The sequence below is a fragment of the Magnolia sinica genome, chromosome 15 (genome assembly GCF_029962835.1).
Source record: "Magnolia sinica isolate HGM2019 chromosome 15, MsV1, whole genome shotgun sequence".
Classification (NCBI taxonomy): Eukaryota; Viridiplantae; Streptophyta; class Magnoliopsida; order Magnoliales; family Magnoliaceae; genus Magnolia; species Magnolia sinica.
Window position 1 is genome coordinate 29,744,558 of NC_080587.1, and position 27,668 is coordinate 29,772,225.

Genomic DNA, 27,668 nt, shown 5'->3' on the forward strand with positions numbered 1-27,668 from the left:
AGAGGAGTGGTCAAGAGGCCGTTTTCTAGGGTTTTGGAAGTATTGGGAAGGTCATGGAGGGGGTCATTCCCTAAAGCAGAGAGTTGGCAGCAGTCATGGGATTTGCATTTGTGCGAAAAGAGAATCAGGTGGAGGTGAGTCGTGCTGCAGTTGAGCTGAACAGTAGGAGCTCTGGGGGCCAGGAGGCCCTCTATGTAGAGAACTTGTCATGGCCTTGAGGTCGTGAATCAAGCTGGCCATAGGAATTTGGAGAGAATCGAAAAGGGGGGAAGGGAGCGGAGAAGGGCAGGAGTCCTGAAAGGTGTTCACATGGGGGATATTGTTAGGGTTCAGCGGAGTCGTTTCTTGATGCAGTGGTGAAGAGGCCTTTTGAGAGGGAGGAGGATAAGATTTCTAGGTCCAAGGTAGGGGAGGTGTAGCAAGCAATCAAGGGAGGGTGTGTGTGGAAGGAAGGGCCGAAGGTGCAGCCTGATTCTTATGTGGTGGAGAACTCCTGTAAGGTCCTTCAACGATGCCTGGTTGCTTCGATTAGGGAAGGAGGTTCAATGGCTGATGTGAGTGAATGACTTTCTTCTTACCATGGTGTGGAGAATGTAGACTATCTTCTTACTGTGGTGTGGAGAAGCTTCAACGGTGGACATCATTGCCACCACAATTTTCTGTGGTGTGGTACACTTGAGCCTTACTTCTGCTTCCTTTTTGGGGTCATGCCCTAAAATGACGTATCAAAATGGATGGATGGTGTGGATAAAACTCATACATCATGGCGGGCCCTATAGAGCCCCTGACAATACCTTCCGTCTGGAGGTAACCCAACCCGCGCCCGTAAAAAAGGGAAGTGGATTGGCTGGTGTACTACACACCAGCGACCTGGCTGGTGTGGGTACGTGTCGTGTGAAGACAAGCGCTGACACTCCTTGAGCTTGAGTTGTACGAACGGTTCAAAGGAGATCAAAGTTACATGGCCCCACAATAATGTATTTATTATATCCACATCGTTCATCCATTTGGAGAGATCATTTTAGATCATGAGCCCAAAAATGAGTCATATCCAAAGCTCAAGTGGACCACACCACAAATAGAAATGGGGATAATGATTCTCACTGTTAAAACATTTGTAGGGCCCACCATAATGTTTTTTTTTTTTCCATCCAATCTGTTCATGAGGTCACACAGACCTGGATGAAGAGGTAAAAAAATATCATATTGATCCAAAACTTCTGTGACCCCCAAAAGGGTTTCAATGGTAGACTTTCACTCTCCCATTGCTTTTAGTAGTGTGGTGCACTTGATCTTTCGATCTGTCTTATTTTTCGGCTCAAGCCTTATGATGGGCTCGCCAAATGGACAAACGGTTTGGATATAACACATACCTGATGATGGGACCCACAAAACTTGGTGACGTCAACACACCAGCTAGGTTGGTGGTGTGTGGTACACACCCAATCCGCTTCCTGTTGCGTGGCGTTAGCTCGAGACAAACGGTCCTGTCGTGGGCTTTGTGGGGCACTTTATGTATATGTTTTATCGAATCTGTCCATTCATTATGGAAGATCATTTTATAGCACTAACCTACGAACGGTGCTTCGATTCGAATGGCCCACCAAATGTAGCTTCTGGTAAGGGCGATCTCTTTTACGGGTACCGAAATCCACCTGTTGAAAGTCTCTCTCTCTCTCTCTCTCTCTCTCTCTCTCTTTTCTGAGTTTTTTTGGATAATTATGTTGTCTCGACATCTCGACGCTTTTATCGACGAATTTGGTAGTTGGCTATAGTAGCCTCATGAATGAGCAGGTGTTGTATAGCCAAATTTCTCCAAAAAACAAACAAAATCCTGATAAAAGTGACAGTATCATCGACATCGCACGATGTTTAGCGATACCGAACGATATTTGGCGATGTTGATTGATATATCAATTGATATAAAGTATTCTTTAAAATTTCCTAATTTCTTCGTCTCTTTTGAAGGGTTTTGTATCGCTGGACCGCGATGCTGATAATATCGGCCGATATTATCGATATGTCGAACACCGACTATACTTTATTGCTCATTTGGAGTAGTGAATTAAGTCAATACTTCAAGAGCAACCACTTGTTTTTGGAGATTCTTGATGATTTAGCCTCTTGGGTTAATCATAGTGGGGTTGGAATGAAAAATAGCCATGCTCCCCCGCAATTCGAGTAGAGTGTGCAACAACAATGATATTTGGTAGATCTGTGTGAAGATGGGAGCTTAAATCCTGGCATTGCTCTTTAAGATGTCTACGTTTTCTGCAATGAGTGATAGGAATTTATCTTTATTAGTATAAGAAAGTGGTAGACAACTATCCTTTACAAATCCACTGCAAATGTTGCAGAGTGTGATGAGAACGTGAACAATTGAATGCTGATGGATTGGGCTGATATACTTGTTGAGGAGTTTTGGGATGGATTAGAGCGTGGAAGGGGGCCCAAATATCTTCATAATGGCCAAACCGTAAATCCTTTAATGGACCACATTGTGGCACCCATGGTACACTTTTTGTTCAAAAAAGGGTCTTTTCATGCCATTTACCTTAAGTTATGAATTTTATTGGATGAATTTTGGTTTATTTTTTCCGTTGCTTGTCTCACTTAAGTAGATAGGGGTATTTTAGTAATTTTCATTTAAATGAAGATTTTAGGATTAAGATGATAACACTTAGTTCATTTATGCTTGATGCAAGGCCCGATTAGTGCTCGGGCTTCTCGTTTGTTTTCCTCAATATAAAAATTCAATAAAGAGAAAATGTTTACATCTTTTGGGACAATTTTCTTCTCTACTAGCCTTGGGCGCCAACTCTTCTCTAGTATTTGTGCAAGTGCATACTTTTCACAAGTGGTGTGTGTGATCTAGGTCATCAAACTAGTGAGAGCTTGATTATTTGTTGGTTATTACACTGATTTTTCTTTCTTTTCAAGTGAAAGAATCTTTGTTCTTGGACTTGGTGTGTTTGGGTGTGATTTGGTGCTTGGGTTTGATGTAATTGTGTGTGGTTGATGAATCTCATTCGTTGGCTATACAAGATTTGGTATTAGAGGCTCCACTTCCGCCATTGTTTGTTCTTCCATGAGCTTCTTATTCTATGATCATGCTGCGTAGAGGTAGAGGTCGTGGTGCACAACGAATGTATGGGGAAGATGTAGATCTAGTCGAAGAGAGATTTGCCATCTTAGAGAGGTAACTGCAAACCATCATCCCCAAACAACTCACTACACTATTAGCAAGAAATGAACCACCGACTCAAGAAGATGATAACGATGAGTTGAGCAAGAGTAATATTTACCCATTCCATTGTGAGGCTCTGTTTGTTGAGCCGTTGCAAGCGGGAATGAGAGGGGATCATTATGGATCGAAGTGAAGGTGAAGGTTCTTCTATGTCATGGTAGTATGCATGGGGATGGTTTTTTTTTTTGGATTAGATTGATGTGTTGGAGAGGATCTTTGATTACAAAAATGTGGAGGGAGCAAAAAAGTGAATAATTGCCATGAAGTTGAAAGGTAGGGCTTCGGTGTGGTGGGAACAAGTTTAGGTCACCGGAGAAAGGTGCGGAAAGACCTAGGTGAAAACATGGGAGAGGATGAAGTCTCTCATGAAGGAGGTCTTTCTACCCATTGACTATGTTCAATCTCTTCTCTAGCTATTACAACATATTTGACAAGGAGACAAGACCATAGAGTTCGCGGAAGAGTTCCATCATCTGGTGGCTTGGAATAATTTATTTAAGATTGATGAGCAGCTGGTCACTGCTTTTATTGATGGGTTGCAACCCACTATTGCAGATCAGTTGGGGATTCAGCTGGTGTTTACAATTGCAGAAGCATGCAGGCAAGCCTCCTTATTTGAAAAGAGGAGTAAGGCTAGATAGTATCATGAAAGAGTAAAAATGGGGAATAAGATTCTAGGAAGAGAGGTAGAAGAAGGGAAAGAAGAAGAGAAAGGAAAAAAGAAGAAAAGAAGAGCAAAGGAGAAAACATTAGGGTTCTTTTTAGTCCCCCTTCTCAAATAAGCCCTTTTTTTTGGAAGATATAAATAAACCCTTATTAGACCACATATTACATAAAAGCCCTTCGAACTATATTCTCAACACTCCTCAAGTTGAGTATAGATATCCATCATGCCTAGCTTGCTAGTAACATATTCTAATTTTGTCTTGACTACTCAATGAGAATGTTAGGTAGCTGATTCTTAGTTGTTACAAACGTGAGTAAAGATCTTGAGTGATAACTTGCACACAAATGAAGTGCTTGTCAACTTCAATGTGCTTGGTATGATCATGTTGAACTGGATTTTGTGCGATGATAATGGATGCCTTGCTATCACAAAACACCTTCATAGGAGTCGCTGCCTTGATTCCTAAATCACGAAATATAATGTTCAGCCACAATACCTCTACTACGCGCCTACACCATGTGCCATAGCCTTGTACCTTGCTTCAACACTAGACTTTGCTATCACAATCGATTTCTTGCTTCTCTAAGTGACCAAATTTCCTCCAACAAAAGTACAATATCTTGCAGTCAACTTTCTGTCATCTACACCATAAGCCTAATTTGCATCGATGTTGGTATCTGTGTAGTTAGCCATGACTTACAAATAAAAGGCCATTTCAGGAGATGCCTTCAAATATCTCAAGATTCTTTCAACTGCCTCCAAGTGAGGAACCCGTGGAGCCTGCATAAATTGACTCACCACAGTCACTGCATATGCTATATTAGGTCTTGTGAGAGAAATAAAAGTCGGCCAACCAACCTCTGATACATGTCTTTGTTCGGTAACAATCCCCCTCACTTCGACTTGGCTTATGATTAGGATCAGTGGGAATGTCTTTTGGTTGGGGACCTAGCCTCCTTCAGTAAGTCTATGGTGTACTTTCTTTGAGTTGTAAACATACCATTCTTTGATCAAGCAACCTCTATACCTAGGAAATATTTTAGATTTTCTAGACCTTAATCTTAAATTCTTTTGTCAAAAATTCATTCAAAATTCTCCTAAGAATCATCTCATGTCACCACAGTATCATCCACATAAATAATCAAAACTATAGTTAACTAACCTCGTCACCTCATAAAGAGAGTATGGTCGACGTGACTTTGGGAATAACCAATCCTCTCCACAGCCTGACTATACCTCTCGAACCAAGCCAGAGGAGATTGTTGAAGTCCATAAATCAACTTAACTTATGAACCTTTCCTTCATTAAACCAAGTTTCGGAGCCATATACACTTCCTCCTTCAAGTCTATATGGAGAAACACATTCTTCACATCTAGTTGTTACCACGACCTATAGAAATTAGTAGCAAGTGAAGGTAGAACCTATATGTTCATCTTCACTACAGGTGTAAGCATTTCCTCGTAGTCAATCCCATATGTTTGAGTGTACCCCTTGGCAACAAGCCTGGCTTTATTCCTTTCAATCGACCCATCTGCCTTGTGTTTAATTGTGAAGACCCATTTGTAACCTACTGGCTCCTTTCCTTCATGTAAATCTACTAATTCCCACATTCCATTCTTCATTAACGCCCTAATCTCTTCCATCATAGCTTCACTCTACTTTAGATTAGAGACCTCTTGGAATCTGGAAGGCAAAGAAATAGAAGAAATCTACTTTTCCTCATTTTCCCATAAAGCAGACTTCCCTTCCTGGAGATAAACTCCTTTCTTTCCTCATCATTGAACATTGAACTGATGATTTGAAGGGGCGCTTGTTCTGCTGGGTGGCTAAAGGAAGGCAATCATGATGAGCTTGGTGGTTGGTGTAACAATAATGACATTTGTCAATATGCCATCACCTGTTTACTAAGATCATCGTAGATTATTAATGCGTGCATTCCATTATCGCATAAATATTCCCCCATGGCACACCCAGAATATGGGGCCAAAAATTGCAAAGCATGTATCTCATAGGTGGATTTAAAAAAACCTTACGAATTGACTTGGGTTATGGGTATGATTTTGGCCGTATTGACTGCATCTTTTGATGTAACTGGATTTACCTTCGTGGAAAGACTGATTCATTTGAATCGACATGAGGGTCCAACTCCATTGCATTGCCAGAGCCATGTTGTATATTTGAAACATTTTGACCTCCTTGCTTCTCTCATGGTACAATCCTCTTCCCAAAGACAAGATGGAATAATAGGAGGGAAATAATGCTTCATATGAAATGAACTCAGATATAGGATATCTAAGTACACCATGCTTCCCTTTGCATAAGACAATAGGAGCACTATCTTCAGAGGAAGAAGGAACAAACAAAGGCGAATGATTACCTAGTTCTAAGGAATTAGAATTAGTGAGTGGGCGTGTTGTTGTGATCACCCCTTTTCGACATTTTCTGTATACCTGTAGTTTCTTCGCTTGTGAGTGTTGGGTTGCATCAATAAGTATTAGTAGGCTGCCTTGGATTTACTGGAGTAGTAGTTGGTGGATTGTAACGAACATGACTAGGAAGGGGATAAATTGGAGAAGGATGTGTTTCTTCCAATTCACTACGCTTCTCCTGAAGAAAGGTAGGATCACGAGAAAAATATGGCACATACTCGAAAAAGGTAACATCCATAGTGACAAAACGTTTTCTGGATGTAGGGTCAAAACACTTGTATCCCTTTTGTGTTGAGCGATATCCCATAAATATACCCCGAATGGCTTTTGGATCTAACTTGGTTTGGTCTTGACTCGAGACATGAATGAAACACACATCCAAAGACATGAGGTGGAACAATGAAAGATGGTTGATTTGGATAATGGTCTAGATGCGGGGACTTCAACTTCAATACCCTTGATGGCATATGATTAATAAGATAGGTGGAAATTAACACTAGATCAGTATAAAAATGCTTTGGAACGTGCATCCCTGTCATGAGGCTCTGAATAACTAGAAGAAGATGACAATTCTTCCGTTTTGCCGCTCCATTCTGCTAATGAGTGTATGAACGAGAGCTTTGATGAATCATCCCATACTCTTGTAAATAACCCCGTAATTCACCTTCAAAATATTCTCGAGCATTGTCCGACCAAAATGTTTTTATTTTCTTATCAAACTAGGTGAGTACCATCTTATGAAACCTTTTCATAATATTTGTTACTTCATCACAAGCTTTCATGAGATACACCTAGGTGCAGTGGGAGAAATCATCCACAGTAGAAACGAAATATCGATAGCCATCCATGGATACAATGGGAGAGGGGCCACACATCAGAATGAACAATATGAAATGTAACAAACTTTTATTCAAACATAAGGAAAAAGGTTGTTTTACAATGCTTGGACATTAACAGCGTAGACTCTGACCTAAAACTGACTTAGTTTAAGTCGGGAAATAACAACTTCAATGACTGAAGATACATGTCCTAAATAACTAGCCATAAGCTAACCTGGGCATGATTAAGATCCCTATTAAGACTACTACGTGGCTGCAAGGCTGAAGGAGAACCAACAATGTCCAGAAGGTACAAACCATCCGCTTCATGACTATTGTCAATCATTTTCCTCGTCACCAAGTCTTGGGAATCACAATGATAGGAAATAAAGTTAGACAACATTTTTTGTACGACTACTTACAATAAGCTTGTGGATAAATTTGGAATGAGAAAAACATAAGATAGAGACAAGTGATCATTACGCTTGATATCACCCTTCCCAATTCCCAAAGATAGAGGATATGATCCATTAGCAATTCTCACTTCATCTCTTCTAGAATATACTGTATGAAGAAAAGATGGATGACAAATAGACTTGTCATGTGATTAGTCACACTTGAATCAATGGTCTAGGTTGGGCTGGATGAGGAGTGACAAACAAGGTTAGCAGATATGTGTACGTGATTGTGCGAATCAGTCAGAAGTAGATTAACTTTTCATTTTAGAGAAGTAAACGACAAAGGTGGTCTAATTCCACAATAGATAAACTTTCCGACATCGACGAGGGCTACCCAGTAGGAGGGGATGTTATGGAAGAAGAGTTAGCACCCAAGGAAGGAGCAAAGGCGCCAACAGAGGTGGCTGTCTAGAACGGTTGAACTTCACTGGTTTATGATGAAGATCCCAACAAGTCTCTTGTGTATGGCAGGTCTTCTCATAATGGTCGCATCCCAACTTATCCTTCTCATTAGGTGCTGTGGTCTTTCGATTAGATCCTTTTCCACCTTTAGAATAACCAGAAGAGATTGCAAGAGCTGAATAATTGCTGTTGGAAGGAATTGGAACTCGCCACGGTAGAAAAGGATTTGATGATTATAGTGTGGAGAAAAGAGGAGAAGAGTGAGAGAGAAGAACAAAGAGGAGAGTTTGGGGAAAATGTTGTGTGTAAGCTAACATGCCTTTTCACACAATGTTTATTATAATAGATCACATATAGTACATTGCAGGAGAAGAGGAAAGTTTGCACATCCACTTATATTAGAAGAGCCACTAAACACACACACACACACACACAAAAAATACTACATCTGGTGCTACAAATGCAACAAAGTTGGGCATATTTCCTCCAAATGATAGGAAGTGACAGGTCAATTTGGTTGGCGTTTCCAAAGCAATTGTGGAGGTACAGTTGGTTGATAATGAGGGTGAGGCCAATGGGGGAATGCATGATGCGAAATATGATTCTAACGGTGGAGACGATCAAATATATGGCGATGGTCTAGAGATGTTGGTGATCCGAATGGCTCTTCTTGCACCTAAGGAAGATGATTAGTTGTGGACTAATATCTTCTAGACAAGCTGTATAGTGAATGAACAAATTCTATGGAGTGATTGTTGGTGGGAGCAGATGTAAAAATGTCATCTCGAAGAAGGTCATAGAAAAGTTTCAGTTGAAGATCGAGAAGCATCTGGTTCCATACTGACTTGCTTGGTTTAAGCAAGATAGTGAGGTAAAGGTTTTCTGTTGCCATTTGGCTTCATTCACTAATGGTAAAACCTATCATGAGAATGTGTAGTGCGATGTAGTCCAAGGGATGGGTGTGTGCCACATATTGTTAGGTTGACCATGGTAGTAGGGTCGGTGGACCATTCACAATAGTTGGGGAATACAAACACCTTCATGAAAGATAATAAGAAAATATTATTGAAACCCATGAGAGAGATGATTTGTGTGAAACTCACAACTATGGGGGGTGTTAGTCTTCTGTCCCGTGCATGGTTTTTGGAGGAAATTGAGGGCCATGATGTGGTTTATATGTGGAAAAAATATTAGTCTTGCCACCCTTATGAGTAAATTAACGGAAGACCTAGTTGGTGATTACAAAGATGCATTCTCAGATGAGCTACTTTCAGGATTACCATTGATGATGGATATCCAATATTGCATTAACTTGGTGTTGGGGTTGAGTTTACCCAACCCAACAACTTACAGGATGGGTCGGAAAAAGCATGATGAATTGAAATGACAAGTCACTGACTTAATCGTAAATGGATACATTAGGGAAAGTATTTGCCCATGTGCAGTCCTGGCTCTATTTGCACCTAAAAAGGATGGCATGTTGAGGATGTGCATCGATTAGAGTGCCATCAACAAGATCACCATAAAATATCAGTTCTAGTACCCTGATTGTATGACATGTTGAATATGCTTTCAGGGGCAAAAATCATTTCTAAGATAGACTTACGAAGCAGATATCCTCAAATTCGGATCCACTTGGGTGAGGAGTGGAAGATTGTATTGAAAATGCGGGATGGGTTATATAAATGGTTGGTGATGCCGTTTGGTCTCTCTAATGCACCAAGCACGTTCATGAGAGTGATGAACCAGGTGCTACTACCCTACATTGGAATGTTCTTAGTGACACCTTTTGATGACATCCTAATTTACAGTTCGGAGATGCACGCCCATATGCATCATCTACAAAGTGTATGTGACGCTTTGAGATAGGAACCGTTATATGCTAACCCAAAAATGTAGCTTGGGAATGGATTGAGTTGTGCGTTTTTATTTATTTATTTATTTTTATTATTTTTTTAATTTTTAATTTTTTATATAAGGGATATCTTCATTAAATGAGAAAAGACTATACAAAAATTCGGACGGAACTGTCAACCTAAACAAAAAAACAGGCCCGCCTATCATGAGACAAAGCAAAAGGAGGGTTATCCCTCTCTCAAACTACCCAAACCTACTTTATCCATAAACAACAGACCTCTAGAGATAGAGCAGAGATCGGATTGGGATCGGTAGAATGTAGGCGTTTGACAGTCGCTGCCCCTATGAGCTAGAGCGTCGGCTACCGCGTTAGCTTCCCTAGGGACGTAAGAAAGCTTGACCTCCAAGTTGCCCATGGGCACTTTGATTCTGGCTTTCCAGTACCAGATGGTCCAAGCTGGAGAGATGATGTTGGAGAGGGTCTCTATCATGGACTTGGAGTCACTCTCAACCTCCACCTTGGAGAAACCCAACTTCACACTCTGAGAGAGCCCCTCCTAGATAGCTTTAATTTCAGCCTGGGGGTTGGAGCCAAATCCATAACCGGTTGAGAATGCAAACAAAAAATCACCTGCGCAATTCCTGCAGACGCCGCCACGCCCAGATGGCCCAGGGTTCCCAAGGGAAGAGCCATCGACGTTGATTTTGATCCAGCCGCTCGTGGGTCTTGCCCATTTGACCACATGGACAGATTTCGGGCTTGCTGACCTCCCCTAGATCCCTAGAGCTGAAAGGGTTACAGTTGTAGAATGATTTAAGACTTTCGGGAGAGGGAGAGGGGCTGTTCAAGGTGAACCAGTGGAGGACCTTGCCAATCACCTTATCAACGCAAATCGGGGAGTCTTCAAAGGGAGCTAAGTTTCTGGCCATCCATAATTCCCAGAAAATGAGAGGGGTGAGGCCCCTTAGAATTTGCAAACGGTGAGAGTGGGCAGAAGACGTCCACCATCTGGCAGCCAAACTGCGGGCTGTTGCGTGGGCTGAATGGTGCATGCTGAATAGGGGGTGGAAATAGTTCCACACCTTTGTGGCTGGGATGACCGAGGAGAAGATGTGGTCTATTGATTCCACATGGGGGGGAAGGGGCAAGTGGCAACAGTTGCATTTCGACTCCAAGGAGATGCCTTTGGCTTGGGTCTTGCTGTCCACAGGGACCACGTTGTGGATGATTTTCCAAGTGAGGAGAGATATTTTTGGCGGAAGTTTGTGGCGCCACACCCATTTGGACCATGAATTCTTAACCCCTGCATGTCTTGAAATCTGCCAAGCCGATCTAACGTCGAATTCTCCCGAAGGAGAGTCGATCCAAATCCGCCTATCCTCCATAGTGGAGGTGCAGATACCTGCGTCTGTTATGTGGTCTATTACCACTTGGGGGAGGAGGACCCGAGTTCCTGTGGGGTCATGCCAACCCTACAACCCAATGAAACTACTGACCTGATGGGAAAGAGGGGTAGACGCCTGCAACCTCCAATCTACCTCCCAAAAGTTGCAATTGCCACGACCGATGAGCCAGTGAGATTGGGCATTGATAATAGGAAAGTCTTTGCGGATTTTTTTCCATGGGGGAGGCGAAAGGCACGAGGCTCAAACCTCCTGGAGAGTGAAAGTCGATGGAATATTTGGCCCTCATGAATTCTGCCCATCAGCCGTCCTTTCCTCTGCGTGTCATTGTCCAAGCCATCTTCATCCTGAAGGCTTTCCTCATACTGCTAAGGTCTTTAACTCCCAGCCCACCTTCAACCTTTGGCATCGCAATGGACTTCCAGCTAACCTAGTGACAGCGTTTGCGGGTACCCTCCCAGCCCCAAAAGAAATCTGAGAAGGCGCGCTTCAGGTCTCCAAGCAGGGCAGTTGGAGCGTCAGTCACTGCCATAATGTGGATTGGAATGCTGGATAGGACATGGTTGATCAGCGTCGAGCGGCCCGCTTGGGACAAAATTCTGTCTTTCCAGCTAGATATTCTGCGCTAAATTTTCTCCACCAAAGAATGGAAATATGCTCTACGTGTTCTTCCCTTGAAGATTGGAACTCCGAGATAGGTGAAAGGAGTCACCCCTTGGTTGAAACCCAGGATCCTCTGAGCAGTCCTGGAACGAGTGAGAGTTTGGCCCGTCGAAAGAATGAAAAAACTCTTATGAGTGTTGATTTTTTGACCCGATGCACATTGGTATTGGGATAGGAAACTCGCAATACTTTTCAGCGAAGAGCAACCTCCATTGGCGAGGAGGACTATCATCTGCGAAGAGGAGATGAGAGATGAGGGGGTAGTTCCTACGGGTTGCCCCTGTCAATCAGATGTTTGAAACCTTTTCTTAACACCTTTGCCGCTAGGATGAAGAGGCCGGGCGAGATGGGATCCCCCTGACGAAGACCTCTAGAGGACCGAAAGAACCCACATGGTTCCCCATTGACTAGGATGGAGAACCAAGAGTTATTTCAGCATTTTTCGACCAAGCCAATCTAGCTACTCCCAAAATCAAACCGCCAGATCGTCGCTTTTAAGAAACCCCACTCGAGCCTGTCATAGGCTTTTTCCATGCCCAGTTTGATGAGGATATTCCCACCTCTCACTTTTCTATCAATGTTGCGGAAGATTTCTTGGGCCAACACACAGTTTTCCGAAATGGCTCTCCCTTGGACGAGAGCCCCTTGCTCGATGGAGACAATGCTGGGCAGGTCTTGCTCAGCCTGTTAGCTATTATCTTGGAAAAAATCTTGTATACACAGTTACACAAGTTGATGGGGAGGAAATTCGAGAACTTTTCTGGCGCTGGGGATTTTGGGATGAGGCATATCAGTGTCACTGTGAAGGCTCTTGGGATAGAATCTCCTCTGAAAAGGCTCCTGGCTACTAGGAGAAGATCATGGCCCACAATATCCCGGCAACCCTGAAAGAAAGCCCCTGTGAAGCCATCCGAACTAGGAGCTCCATCGGGTGTATGCCCCTTCACTGCTGCCTGCACCTCTTCCAGCAATGGATCTTCCATCAAAGACCTGTTATCTTCATCCGAGACACTGGAGGGGATCACGTCAAGGAGATCACCCAGGCTGGGAGGGTCAGCCTGCATGAGGGACGAGAAAAATTTAGTTGCAGCCCCTTTAATGGCGTCTTGATTGTCAGCCACTACTGCTCCCTCGAGTTTGATTTCATGGATTGTGGCTCTTCTTGGACGCTCAATAGTCATACTGTGGAAAAACTTAGTGTTCTGGTTGCCTTCCTGCAGCTAGTGGTTCCTTGATTTCTGCTTCCAATAAATCTCCTCGCAAAGCTCACAATGGGCCAGCCTGTCCTTGGCCAGTTGCAGTTGCTGATGAACTTTTGTGTCATACGAACTGTGAGCCGAGGCCTCAGCCCTGGTGAGGTCCTCTTCTACCTCCCGAACCCTTTGGAAGACGTCCCCGAACGTGTTCCTGTTCCAGCTCCCGAGCGCCCGCTTCACTTTTTTCAATTTGTTTTGTAGGACCAACATCGGGTCTCCCACAAAATTAGCAGTCCAGTTCCTGCGCACAAGGTCGTGGAATGACTCATGTTGCAGCCACATACGTTGGAACCTGAAAGGCTTGGGGAAGGTTTTAGGCTGGGCAGGGAAGGATAGGAGGAGGGGAGCATGGTCTGAGTGTAGTCTGGCCAAGTGCTGAACCTGAAATTAGGGGAAAGTGGTTAGCCATCAGTTGTTACAACAGACTCTAACCTGGCCCAAACCCTCGCTTGGCCCATTTGATTGTTGCACCACGGGAATTTGTTCCCCAAAAAACCCACGTCAATTAGCCCTGCCTTGTTGAGCCCTTTGGCGAATTCAGAAGAGCTGCGATGGTCGAAGGGGCTTGCCCCTCTCCTTTCTGCTGAGGATAAGACAACATTGAAATCACCCGCTACCACTTAGGGGATCGAGGAACTTGTCGCTAATAGGCTGAGTTGGTCCCACAGGTCCCTGCGCGTGATCCTCGAGCACTTCACATAGACGAAGGTGGCTAAGGTTATAACTGATTTGCCCTAAAAACTCAATGCCAAAGTAAGCATCTGGTTTGTTGCTGAGATGCGGTCAACTGTAACGGCGAACGTGTGATAGATCCACACTAATCAAGTTGTGTTTCTTGGCCATGTGGTGAGTGCAGAAATGGCCTGCACCGTAGAAGTACATGATATGCGGGTTTCTTTGGATTGGCTACTTTCTATCATCGATTTATTAGAAACTTTGTACACTGGCTGCTTCTTTGCCAGATTGTTGAAAAATGGATAATTTGGGTGGTCAACAACGATATAGAAGAGTTTTGAAACCATGAAGAAAAAGTTGACTGAAGCACCCATTTTAGCTTTGTCGGACTTTAATAAGGTGTTCTAGGAAGATTGTGACGCGTCCTACATTGGCATCAGGGCGATACTCGGCCAATGTGGCGGCCCATAGCTTTTTATAGTTAAAAGCTAAGTAATCCAAGGGTTGGTATTTTACATATGATGTGGAGTTCTATACGATTGTATAAGCCCTCCATCATTGGAGAGATTACTTGGTGCAACACGAGTTTGTATTCTTCTCCATTTGTGAAGCTTTGAAATATTTGAATGGCATTAAAAACTTAATCGACATCATGCGAAATGGTTATCTTACTTGAAGAAATTCACCTTCACTATGAAGCATAAGGCAGGCACAAAATCGGGCAGTGAATGCATTGAGTCGCAAGAGGAGCTTATTGGTTGTGTTGCAAGCTAAGGTGGTTGACTTTGATTGCTTTGTGGATATGTATGTTGGTGAACAAGATTTCGGGCAAATTTGGGCTGAAATGGAGAGCGAGCAACAAGGTGGATATACTTTACATGATTTTTGTTTTTGTTTTCTTTCTTTCAGGGCACGAGATTGTGCATCTCGAATTGTTCTCTTCAGGAGAAACTATTGGCACAAATTCATGCCTGATCATTATTGGGGCATAAGGGTTGAGATATGACTCTTGCGCTGATTGAAGAAAAGTACTATTGGCTACAATTGAGGAGAGATGTGTCTAGGTACTTGAAAAGGTGCTAGATATGTTAGACAACTAAAAGGCATGCACATAATGCAGGATTGTATATGCCATTACCTATTCCACAGACACCATGGGTGGACGTGAGCATGGATTTCATATTGGGTTGTTGTGTACACAACGTGGTAGCAATTCTATTTTCGTTATTGTGGATTGTTTAATGGCCCACTTTGTTCCATGTAGGAAAACTAGAGATGCAGTCCTACATTGCAAGTTTATATTTTCGTGAGGTAGCGAAGTTGCACGAGGTGCCAAAGAGTATTACTTTGGTCTATGATGGCAAGTTGGTCAGTCATTTTTGGTGGACATTATGTAGATAGTTCATGTACCAGTAATGCTAATCATCCACAAATCGATGGGCATATAGAGGTAGTAAACCGGAGTTTGGGAAACTTGTTGCGCACATTGGTATAGGACATGCCAAAGTGGTGTGACTTAACCTTTCCACTGAGCCAAGAACAAGACTACTCAGAAGAGCCTATTTGAAGTGGTCTTTGATGCTAAACCTTCGAATGTGGTTGATCTTATTCTTGCTGGGCATGGGACGAGTGGACTCGGCAGACTTGACTTGTCCGACTCATTCAGACCCGACTCGACCCCAACTGAGTGGGTGAGTTAATCCATACTGAGTAGAATGCGCCCAATCCGAATTCAAACTGAGTCGAGTCCGGGTCACCCATTAACTCGACTCGACTTGACCTGAAATCCGACTCGGTACTAACTCGACTTGATCCAAAACTCGACTTGACTCGGGTTCAGATAGTATATATATTAAAAAAAAAAAAAACTCAATCTAACCTACCCGCCACATGCCCGCACTTGACTCGACCTCTCCCTACCTCTCTCGAGACCGACAACCACCCACCACCACCACCAGGCCATCCTCCTCTCTCTCTCTCTCTCTCTCTCTATCTGTACTCCCTCCCTCATCTCCCGCACAACCACACTCGACTGTCCGTCTGTCTTGACCCAACAACCACCATAGCTTGGCCGCTCGTCTCGACTCAGCAGCTCGTCCACACCCACCTGGCCCACCCGCTCGCTGCCAACTCTCGACAACCACCCAACTCTCCAAATCAACTAATCAAGGTAATTTGTATAGTTCTATTTCATGATTTTCATCTATTTTAATTTGGGGGGTTTTGTGAAATTGGGGTTGGGTAGGGTTGAATGTCCAAATTGGAATGGGTCGGATGCTTGTATTTGGTCCAGGCTAGCTCGGGTGTGTTTGGGCTAGCTCGGGCTAAGCCATTTTGAAACCCTAATCCCTAACCTTGAACCTTAAACCCTAACCCTAAACCTAAATCCTAAACCTAATTCCTAAACTTAAACCCTAAACTCTAAACCCAAACCCTAAACCCTAAACCTAAACCTTAAACTTAATCCTTAAACCCTAAACCTAAAACCTAAACCCTAAACCCTAAATCCAAACCCTAAACCTAATCCCTAGACCCTAAACCTAAACGTAAACCTAATCCCAAACCCTTATTCCCCCAACCCCTTATTGCTTAGCTTATTATTGTGCATTAAACAGTTAGCTTAATGTGGTTTATTTTTGTGAATTAGACAATTAGTGGTTTATTTTTGTGAATTATGGATTACATTGCTTATTGCTTGGCTTATTATTGTGCATTAGACAGTTAGCCTAATGTGATTTATTTATGTGAATTAGATAATTAGTTGCCCATTTGAAGATTTCTATGTGGCTAGGCATAGATATAATGTGTTTTTGTTGGCATCGAAATCATTCCAATTGTCCTATTTTGGACAGTTCAATGTTAGACAGATAGTATGCTTTCATATAACTTATTTAAATGCTCATGCTTTTTATGCGCTCCATCTCTCCATTTCTCTTTGGATATGTTTTTTCCTTTTTATTTATCATGTCAAATATCTTCACATTGCTTAGATATTTGGCATGAGAATGAAATAGAAGATCAACTTATCTGGAGAGACGTGGGGAGATGCTACCAGAATTTTGGCATGAGTGTTTTAATGGGAATATGAAAGTAGTACAATCTATCCAGCCTTGGATGGGTTACTAATTTAGGGTTTAGTATAGACTTTTAAGGCATTATAGTGCTAATCTGGTTTAGTATCTTTCAATTAGTAGATGACTAGTGAGGAAATCTCAATACCCTCAGCGGTTTGTCAATCACTTCGCCGGTGATCTTGGATGAAGGATCAGGTCTACAAGATGAAGAGGTGCCCATTGAGATTAGTACCTCCAGAATTCAGTAAAAGGTAAAAAAGATCGGTAGTGTGGGAATATTTTGAAGAAGTAACCCTAAAGAATGATATGGTGAAGATACAGTGCAAGTACTGCAAGGCTCAATATGCTAAACAAGTAAATGGGTCGACCACAACTCTAAAGAAATACCTATTCAACTGTCATAAAAAAGTGAGAAGCCAGACCTCAGGCCAATAAACACTTCATTTACCCAATCTGTGGTGGATCCGTCGTAAGGTACCTATAAGTATAACAGGGACCATGTGAATGAGTTGATGACCAGATTTATTATTGCAAATGAAAAACCATTTCAGATGGTAGAGAGTCCATCTTTTGTCAAATTAGCCAGAGGCCTTAACCCTAGATACGAGGTCTCTCGTACAACAATAAAGAGAGTGTGCGTGAAGATGTATGGAAGCGAGAAGGTCAAGTTGAAAGGACAGTTGGCATCGGTTTCCCGAATCAGCCTTACATCATATTTATAGACGACATCCAGTCAATGAAATGGGTATATGTCTCTAATTGCCCACCACGTTGATGCTGAATGGAGGCTCTGCAAAAGAGTTATAAACTTCTGCCATCTTGCTCTTCCTCACACTGGTTTGATGATTTCAGACTGCATCTACATATGCTTTGTGGAGTGGGGCATCGAGAAGAATATCTCCTCGATAACTTCAAATAATGTCTCTGCAAACGATGGTGTGATAACGATTTTGCAAACTAGTTTAGGGCCACCGTTGACTTGTATTTTGGTGAAAAAATATTTCATGTTAGGTGTTGTGCCCATATCCTAAACTTGATTGTATAAGATGAGCTTAAAATAGTTGAGCCAATGATCGAGAATATAAGAGTGTGAAGTACAGACGAGGGTCACCTTCATGATTAAATACATGGAATGAGATCGTGAAATGGTTAAATTTGTCATCTCAAAGGATGAAGTTGGATGTCATGACATGTTGGAATTCAACTTACGAAATGTTAGATTCAGCGATAGCTTTCAAAGATGCATTCTCTCACTATGTGGAGCGTGATAGTTCCTATTAGTGGTTGCCTTCTGATGATGATTGGACAAGAACTGAAGTAGTTCACAAGTTTTTTTTTTCGGTTTTTTGACACAACGAAGATCTTTTCAAGAAGCAAGTATCCAACAACAAATATATTTATGCTAGAACTTTGGAGAGTAAATAATGTTTTACACAAGTTGTAGTGGACCAGATTTTCTCCAAATGATGACTACGTGTATGCAGTTAAAGTTTGATAAGTATTGGTCTGAGTGCAGTTTGGTAATGGCCGTTGCAGTTGTTCTTGATCCTCGATACAAGATGTTCATGGTTATATTCATTTTTAAAAAGCTGTATGGTGAGAAGAGTGCCACTTAGGTCGATAAGATTCGTGATGCAGTCTGAGACCTGTCCAATTTCTATGTAGAAATTTTGGGGGCTGGAAAAGACAATACCTCATGTCAGACTCCTCAAGTAGGTTCTAGTTCTAGTGTTGCTGCACGATCGACAATTTCATGTCTTTAATGGCACAAGTTGAGACCCAAACACAGACAACCCAAATAGAACTTGACAACTATCTCAAGTAGCCACTTATCCGTAGGCCCCATGGTTTGGAGCAGGGGCTGGGGCGTGAAGGCAAGGCGGTGATCTCAGGGGATACAAAGGAGGTCTGGATCGAGAGTCTACGTAGAATGGAATGCCGAGGTGAGATACTAGCCCAGTTTCCACATGGATAACATCCTCATTTGGAATGCTTGAGGGGTGGGAAACTCTCCCACCATAAGAACTCTCAAGAGGCTAATCAGAAAATTCCAGCCAGCACTCGTAGCCATTCTCGATCCAATGCTTCGTGATGATAAGTGGACCCGCATAGGCCTGAAGCTGGGTTTCCACTCGTCTTGCTCAAATGCGTCTAACGGTGGCAAGGTGTGGATTTTCCACTCATCTGCGCTCTCCTCCGCAGTCCTGGAGGCCTCGGACCAGATGTTATCCATCGAGATTGGCCCCCACTCCTCCACTGATAGAGTCTTGATATCTGTCGTCTACGCCAAGTGCTCGAGAGCTTTGAGGAGGTTAATGTGGGATGACCTGGCAAGGATAGGATCGACCTATGCTTTGCCGTGGCTAGTTATAGGAGACTTCAATGCAGTCCCCTCGAAGAGAAGAGGCTCCTTGGCTAGTTTCGATTCCCATAGCGCTTCTGATTTCGCCTAGGGCCTCACGGGTGTTAAGCAGAAAACATCCGTAACTTTGACTGAGATCATTGATAAAGACAGTCAAATCCCTTGATCTTCTCCAACAACCTTAACAAACCTGATCTACAGTCTCTCTTTTGTATTTTTAAATTTCAAATCAAATGTTTGTTAGGGTTGTTATTAGGTTGTTATTTCCCTCTTTGTTTGTAAATTCAAATCTCTTGTAACCTATAATATCCTAAGTGTATATATATGCAATATACCTCACAGATCTGGTCATGAAGCCAAAATTCCAAATAGTTCAATCTCTGTCATGGTATCAAAGCCCTTGACTCACGTCTGATCCATATATTTTCTCCTATCCCATCCTCATGGCTTCCTCTTCTTCAAACTCTCATGCTGTTGCTTTTGTTGCTCCTAACCTTAGTCGACTTGTTTCGGCTAAGCTTGATGGGGAGAATTATTTCATGTGGTTATCACAAATTGTTCCTGTACTCAAAAGTAATGATTTGATGGGCATTGTGGATGGTTCAAAACCGTGCCCAGATAAGTTCCTCTCACATGATCAGGGAAGACAGACCTCTAATCTCAATCCAGCTTTTCTTTTATGGCACAAAAAGGATCAGTTTGTTCTTAGTTGGATTAATGCCACTCTTTCTCATAAGGTGGCACCCTCAGTTTTGTGGCATCACTTCTGCAAAGGCTGCTTGGACTACTTTATTCAACAAGTTTGCCTCTCAGTCCAAATCTCGGATTGGCCATCTGAAGAGAAGACTTCAGTCCCTATCTCAAGGCTCTAGAAATTGTTCCACTTATCTAGATAATACAAAGGAGATTGTGGCAGAACTTGGTGCACCCGAGAAACACATTGATGATGATGATCTGATTAATTATATTGTCTCTGGTTTGAATCCTTCTTTCCTTCCTTTTATCACATCTCTTTCTATTGCTTCTCGAGATAGAATTATCTCTTTTGAAGATTTTCAAGCTGAACTGCTATCCAATGATCTCTTACTTGAGCACCAATTCAAAACCAAGTCACCTGACACCAATAACTTTGCCTTCTTTGCCTGAAAACCTCAGCATCAAAATTCCCAGCAGAACAACTTTCCTCCACGCTCCAACCAAAATTCTCAGCACCAAAACTTCACTCAAACATTTAACCGCAAGCCCAAATATCCCGGAAAATCAAACCAGCCCTCATTGCAAACACCTTACCACTCTTCAGCTCCTAAATAGTCCAACCAGCAGCCTTATTAGTTTCCAAAACCCAATCAGCAGCAGCAACAGCCATTCAGCACCCTCAGATCACCCTGTTAGATCTGTGGCAAGTCTAATCATAGAGCTCTTCACCGCTTCCACCGCATGCACTATGCTTACCAAGGTGGACATCCTCCAGCTCAACTGGCTGCAATGGTTGCACACTTTAATGCCACACAAGAAGGTGAAGAGACCTTGTTTGCTGACAGTAGAGCTAATTAGCACATCACGACCAATCTGGAGCAGATGACACTCTATCAACCTTACACTGATCAAGAGAATGTTGCTGTTGGTAATGGACAAGGTTTGAGTATCCATAACACTGGTTCTACCACTTTTCACTCCTACTTCCAAACTTAAACTAGATCGTGTTCTTCATTGTCCTCAAGCTTGTGCAAATTTACTTTCCATCAATCAATTCTGTCTAGATAACCATTGCTTCTTTATACTCACTGGAACTCACTATTTTGTGAAGGACAATCACAAGGGGCAGACATTGCTGGAAGGCAGGAGTAGTGGTGGATTGTATCCTCTCAAGTTGCAGAATTTAGATCTCAATAAGCCGCTTGCTATGGCAGCCGTTGTAGGAGTTAAAGCACCTGTTTCAGTTTGGCATTCTAGATTAGGGCATGCTTCCAATTCAGTTGTATCGTTTTTGTTGAACAAACACTCTCTTCCTTTTGTTGGTTCTTTAAATAATTCTGATGTTTGTGAACCTTGCCGATTTGGCAAAAGTAAACAACTTCCTTTCTCTAATTTTTTGCGAACTTCTAGCTCTCCTCTTGAGCTTATTCATTCTGATGTGTGATCTTGTTCCACCAAATCTCTTGGTGGTTGTCGTTATTATGTTATATTTATTGATGATTTTTCTCGTTATTCTTGGCTTTATCTTATTCATAACAAATCAGATGTGTATGTTTGCTTTGGTAAATTTAAACTCCCAATTGAGAATCAATTGTCTTGCAAAATCAAGCAACTTCAAACTGCTGGAGGTGGGGAATACATGTCCAAACACTTTCAATTGTTCGTTCAAAACAATGGGATCTATCATAGAGTCACTTGTCCACACACACCTCAACAGAATGGAGTGGCCGAGAGAAAACATACACACGTCACAGAAATGGGGTTATCTTTGTTGGCTCAATCTCACTCATGTTCTACTTATTGGGTTGATGCTTTTCTTACAACCATTTTTTTCATTAATCGGCTACCTATAACTATTCTTGATAATTAAACTCCTTATTTTAAGCTGTTTGGTACAGATCTTGATTATTCAGCCTTGCGATCTTTTGGCTGTGCATGTTATCCTCTCCTACGGCCTTACTCTAACAAACTGATGTTTAGAACTAAGAGGTGTATTTTCCTAAGTTACAACTCCAATAAAAAAGGGTGCAGGTGTCTTGATCCTTCTTCTCACTGGACATACGTGTCTCGGCATGTTGTGTTTAATGAATCTAAGCTTCTTGCAGCTAAAGAAGTGTAGTCCATCTCTACCTTTAACAACATATCTTCCCCGATAGGTACATCTCCTCCCATTCCTTTTTATTTCAAAGTTTGATTTATCTCATTCTCCTCCTATTTTTTCTCATCCTAATCCTTCTCCTACAGTCACTGAAACACCTTCCTCTACCAAATCAGATTCTCCTCCTACCAATATATCCACTTCTAACCCTCCATCTCAATCTATTCCTTTGTCCATTTCAGCTACCCTTGCACCTAGCATACCTTCCTCGCCTCCTATAAACACTCAACCTCCAAAATTGCATCTTATGACCACTAGATCCCAAATAGGCACCCTCAGAACCCGTGAGTTTCCTAATTTCACCTCCTTCCACTCCACTAAACACCCACCTATGGCTCTAACCAGTACTATGGTACCTCTTGAACTTAGTTCTTACAAACAAGCATCTCTTGATCCGGCTCGGTGTCATGCCATGCAAGAGGAGTATGATGCTTTGATGGCCAATAAAACCTTTGGCTATCAACAAGAAAGTGGTATAGACTACACTGAGACTTTTAGTCCAGTCATCAATGGGTGAGGTTGATCGATTTAAGGCAAGGCTGGTAGCTATTGGCTGTCAACAAGAGAGTGACATAAACTATACTGAGACTTTTAGTCCAGTCATCAAGACTGCAACTATTCGGATTGTTCTTACTCTTGCCATTCAGTTTGACTGGACTATCACTCAGCTGGCTGTTTCTAATGCTTTCTTACATGGAGTGTTACAGGAGGAAGTATATATGGAGCAACCTAGAGGTTTTGTTAACTCAGAATTTCCTGATTATGTCTGCAGACTTAAGAAATCGCTTTATGGCCTGAAATAGGCTCATCAGGCCTGGGTTATGAAGTTGTCCCAGTCACTCTTGGAGTTTGGTTTTACCTCATCCACTGTGGATTCCTCTTTGTTTGTTTATCACAACGATGATGTTCATTTATTCTTTCTCATTTATGTTGATGACATCTTAGTGACCGGGACACATCAGGCCATGATTTCTTCCCTCATCAGTCAACTCCAGCTTCAGTTTAAGATGAAGAACCTTGGTGACTTGCATTTCTTTCTTGGCATTCAAGCTCACAGGGACTCTTCACCCGTCCAGACATCTCATTCTCTGTCAACCAACTCTGCCAATTTATGCACTGTCCCACTTCCTCTCATTGGTCTGCAACCAAAAGAGTACTAAGATATCTTAAGGGGAGTATTCATCATGGCTTATGGTGCACAAAAGGTCCTCTGTCTCTTGAGGCCTTTTGTGATTCTGACTGAGCAGGGAATCCTGATGACTGTCGATCGACTACAGGCTATGGTATTTTCCTTGGCTCATGCTTGGTGTCTTGGTCAGCTAAGAAACAACCTGTGGTGGCTCGGTCTAGTATTGAAGCTGAGTACCGAGCTCTTGCCTTTGCCACTGCTGAGTTGTATTGGATACGGATGCTCCTGCAGGCTCTTTGCATTCCACTTGCTGCTGCTCCTATTCTTTGGTATAATAACATTGGTGCTTTAGCCTTGGCTTCCAATCCTGTTTTTCACGCTAGAACTAAGCACATTGAGGTTGATTTTCATTTCATTCGGGAGAAGGTTGCTAACAAGGACATTTCCCTTCAGTTCCTTTCCACACAAGACCAGCTTGCTGATGTGTTCACTAAGGGGTTAAGTTTAGCTCGGTTTTGTCTTCTTAGAGACAAGTTGCTGGTGTGTCTCCCCTCCTCCAGCTTGCGGGGGGATGTTAAGCAGAAAGCATCCGTAACTTTGACTAAGATCACTGATAAAGACAGTCAAATCCCTTGATCTTCTCCAACAACCTTAACAAACCTGATGTACAGTCTCTCTTTTGTATTTTTAAATTTCAAATCAAATGTTTGTTAGGGTTGTTATTAGGTTGTTATTTCCCTCTTTGTTTGTAAATTCAAATCTCTTGTAACCTACAATATCCTAAGTGTATATATTTGCAATATACCTCTCAGATCTGGTCATGAAGCCAGAATTCCAAACAGTTCAATCTCTGTCAACGGGTGCGGGTCTCCTTGACGCTCGCTATAGAGGGAGCAGATTCACATGGTGTAACAATCATGAGGGCCTTGCTCGTATCTAGGCTAGACTGGACAGGGCATTCTGCAACAATCGCTGGCTGCATTCCTTTCCATCCTTCTAGGTGAATCATTTGCTCAGACTGAACTCGAACCACAGCCCCCTCCTTTTTATCATGCCCCCCTCCAAAACCTTCCGTCCTAAGACCGTTCAGGTTCCAGCGCATGTGGATCCTGCACGACTAATTCTAGGATCTGGTTAAAAGGGCCTGGGGTCCAGACATTCAGGGGGACCCTTTGATTATTCTCCTCAGCAAACTGAAGAATGTCAAGCGCGCTTTGAAGACTTGGAACAAGGACGTCTTCGGGAACATTTTTGCCAACTTGAAGACGAGACCGCGACAGAGGGCTCCATGGATCCAAATTTACAGCAATCCCTTTGGCAGGCTAGAGACAGGATGTCCCACATCGAACTTTGTGAGGAAGTATTTTGGAAATAAAAGATGAGAAACCAAGGGCTCCAAGAGGGGGATCGCAACACCAAATTCTCCCACGCATCGGCCACAGAAAGACCAAGAAGATCAGCCATCCACGAGATCCAGTTGGAAGGGGAAACAGTGGCTAAAGACACTGAGGCCATCAAACGAGCTGCCTTGGAATTCTTTGGTGACCTGTTGCGTGCGGAACCGTCCTCAACCAATCTTGACTTGCTGTAAGTCATTCCCCACAGCATTTCGGACGCTGAAAAATTCCCTGGCAAATACAGCCCTTTTCATCATTTCTTCGCATGTACCTGCTGTAGCATTCAAGTAATGTCCTTTGATTTCACCTGTTTTGGCCTGTGCTTTATAAATTGCTTCAGCACAAAATAAGAAACGGTCTACCCCCAATCCGCTATTCAAGTAGTCTCGACGTTTGTCTCCTCCCTCCGCGATCTCTACTTGATGGTATCCGAAGAAACCATCTGTAAAAGGGTACACTCTTTGCGATCCGGCCCCCCATATTTCTTTCGTAAATGGTGTGGGAAGGGGATCTCGCATACATCATGGAGCATGATGAAGTCTATGCCCTTCTTCCTTCCACCATTCCTCTTGATAGAGATAACGAACCCACTCAGATTCTATGACGGGGGAGAGAAGGCCTCCCCAACCTCTCTCTCATGCTGGATCCTTTGCTGAAGGAGGTTCATGTCGCTGTTTGGGCCCTTCCCTCGGATGGTGTGCCAGGCCCAGACGGCTTCTCGGGTGCCTTTTTCCAAGCCTGTTGGGGCACAGTGGGCCCAGACTTGGTTAAAGCAGCCCGATGCTTCTTCAAAGGGGGAGCTCTCCCTAGAGCCTTTACTGTGACCCTCATTTGCCTCATCTTGAAGACAAAATCCCCAAGGAAATTCTCTGACTTCAAACCCATTAGCCTATGTAACTGCGTTTACAAAATCTTTGCTAAAATAATTGCTGATAGGTTAAGTGTGATTCTTCCGAAAATCATTTCCGCTGAACAAGGCGCGTTCATGTAGGGTAGAGCGATAGCAGACAGCTGTGCGCTGGCCCAGGAATTGTTCAGAGACATAGACTGCAAAGTCCGGGGGGGGGTAACATCCCTATAAAACTGGATATGGAAAAAGCCTACGACAGGCTTCAATGGGACTCGCTGGAAATGGTGTTGGCCAGGTTTCATTTTAGCAGAAACTGGATTGATTTGGTGGCAAAGTGTTGGTCTAATTCGTGGTTCTCCATCCTCATCAATGGAGAAGCGTTCGACTTTTTCAAGTCCTTAAGAGGGCTGCATTAGGGTGACCTTATCTCGCCTGGGCTCTTCATCTTGGTGGCTGAAGTGCTCGGTGGAGAGCTTAACTAGCTGGTGGCGAGAGGCTTTTGCCAGCCTTTCACAGCCTGCAGTTCTTGCCTGGTGGTCTCACACCTCTTCACCGACGACATGATCATTTTTGCAAACAGAAGCGAGAAAATTTCAAAATTCCTTAAAGCTTACAAGGGCATGTCGGGCCAGAAAATCAATACCCGCAAGAGTTTCTTTATCCCCTCGGCGGACCAATCGGAAGCGTGCGCTAGAGCGACGAAAAGTATTCTGGTATTCAATAGCAAAACCCCTCCCTTCACCTACCTGGGGATTCCCATCTTCCGAGGCAGACTGAAGAAGATTTATTTCTAGTCCCTGATGGAGAAGATCCAAATGCGCATCGCCTGTTGGAAGAGCCGCATCCTGTCCTAGGCTGGCAGACTGACCCTGGTCAAGCACGTGTTGACCAGCATCCCTATCCTCACACTCGCTACCACGGACCTCCCTTCCAACGTCTTGGGTGATCTCGAGAAGGCTTTCGCTGATTTCTTCTGGGGCTGGGATGGGGCTAGAAAATCATGTCATTGGTTGAGCTGGAAGAAGCTTTCGCTTCCCAAATCTGAGGGAGGTTTGGGGCTGAGAAGTCTTATAGCAGTCATGAAAGCCCTGCGCATGAAGTTGGCATGATTAGGGAATTGTCTAGCTGTTGGAGTGCATTCTTGCGGGCAAAGTACCGCAGGGATGTGCAATTGGTGGGAGGGGCCAACCTTTACTCCTATGCATCGCCCACCTAGAAGAGGATCTGCAACCTATTACTCGACGTTGCTGCCCGATCTCACTGGCTGATCGGTCGGGGCAACTGTGATTTTTGGTCCATGGATTGGTCAGGTTGGGCCCCTCATCACATTGAGATTGCCGCAATCCCCCCTTCCCTCCTGCCCTCCAAAGTCAACGACATGATCGGGCCCTTTGGATGGTCCATCATATCCCATGCCAGGCTTCTCCTCCCTCAGGTGGTGATTGACCACATCAATGACGAGGGAATTTGCATGTCTGACACGACAGGCAAATGTATATGGGTAGACTCCTCGGGCGAGCTCTCGGCAGCTCTAGCGTAGCTGTACTAGACCTCGTGGTCCAGGTGGGTGTGGCACGCTAAACTTCCTCCCAAACTATCCCTGCTGACATGGAAGATCATCCAAAATGCGATTCCGGTGGACACCAATGTTCAGAGTAAAGGCGTCTACATAACCTCCGAGTGCACTTGCTGCGATCTAGCTGCTAGGCTCCAGATCGAATCAGTGGACCATGTTTTCTCTTCTGGTGCCATGACTCATCAGGTCTGGTCGCATTTTGGAATCCTATTCAATACCCAGGGCCAGTTCTTGGTGGGCATCCGCTTCCTCTAAGGGCAGAATTTCGATCTTGAGAGGTCTTATGCCTGCCTTAATCTTTTGGGAACTTTGGAAAGCTAGAAACGCAGCCCAATTTGATGGATCGGTGATTCGCATCGCTATGGTCATCTCTAGCGTCTCCCGCTGCACATGACCCCTTCGCTTTTTGTGAGGATAACCCTCAGTGCCTTAGGAATTGATGGACCTGTGCCCATCGTGCCTGGGTTCCAGATCGCCAAATGGATTAAACCCTGCCATGGTTGGATAAAATTAAACGTCGATGGTTCCTCCTTGGGTAACCCAGACCCT

The 27,668-nt window shown here is 43.4% G+C and overlaps 1 protein-coding gene and 1 non-coding gene across 2 annotated transcripts in view; both read left to right on the forward strand.

The window, feature by feature from the left end:
- Positions 1-27,668, forward strand: part of LOC131227757 (protein MOR1-like) — a 137,051-nt gene that overhangs the window by 1,363 nt on the left and 108,020 nt on the right. The window lies entirely within an intron of this gene.
- On the forward strand, positions 20,250-20,344 carry LOC131228441 (small nucleolar RNA Z247). Its single transcript, XR_009162944.1, has one exon. It is a non-coding gene; the product is annotated as a small nucleolar RNA Z247 (small nucleolar RNA).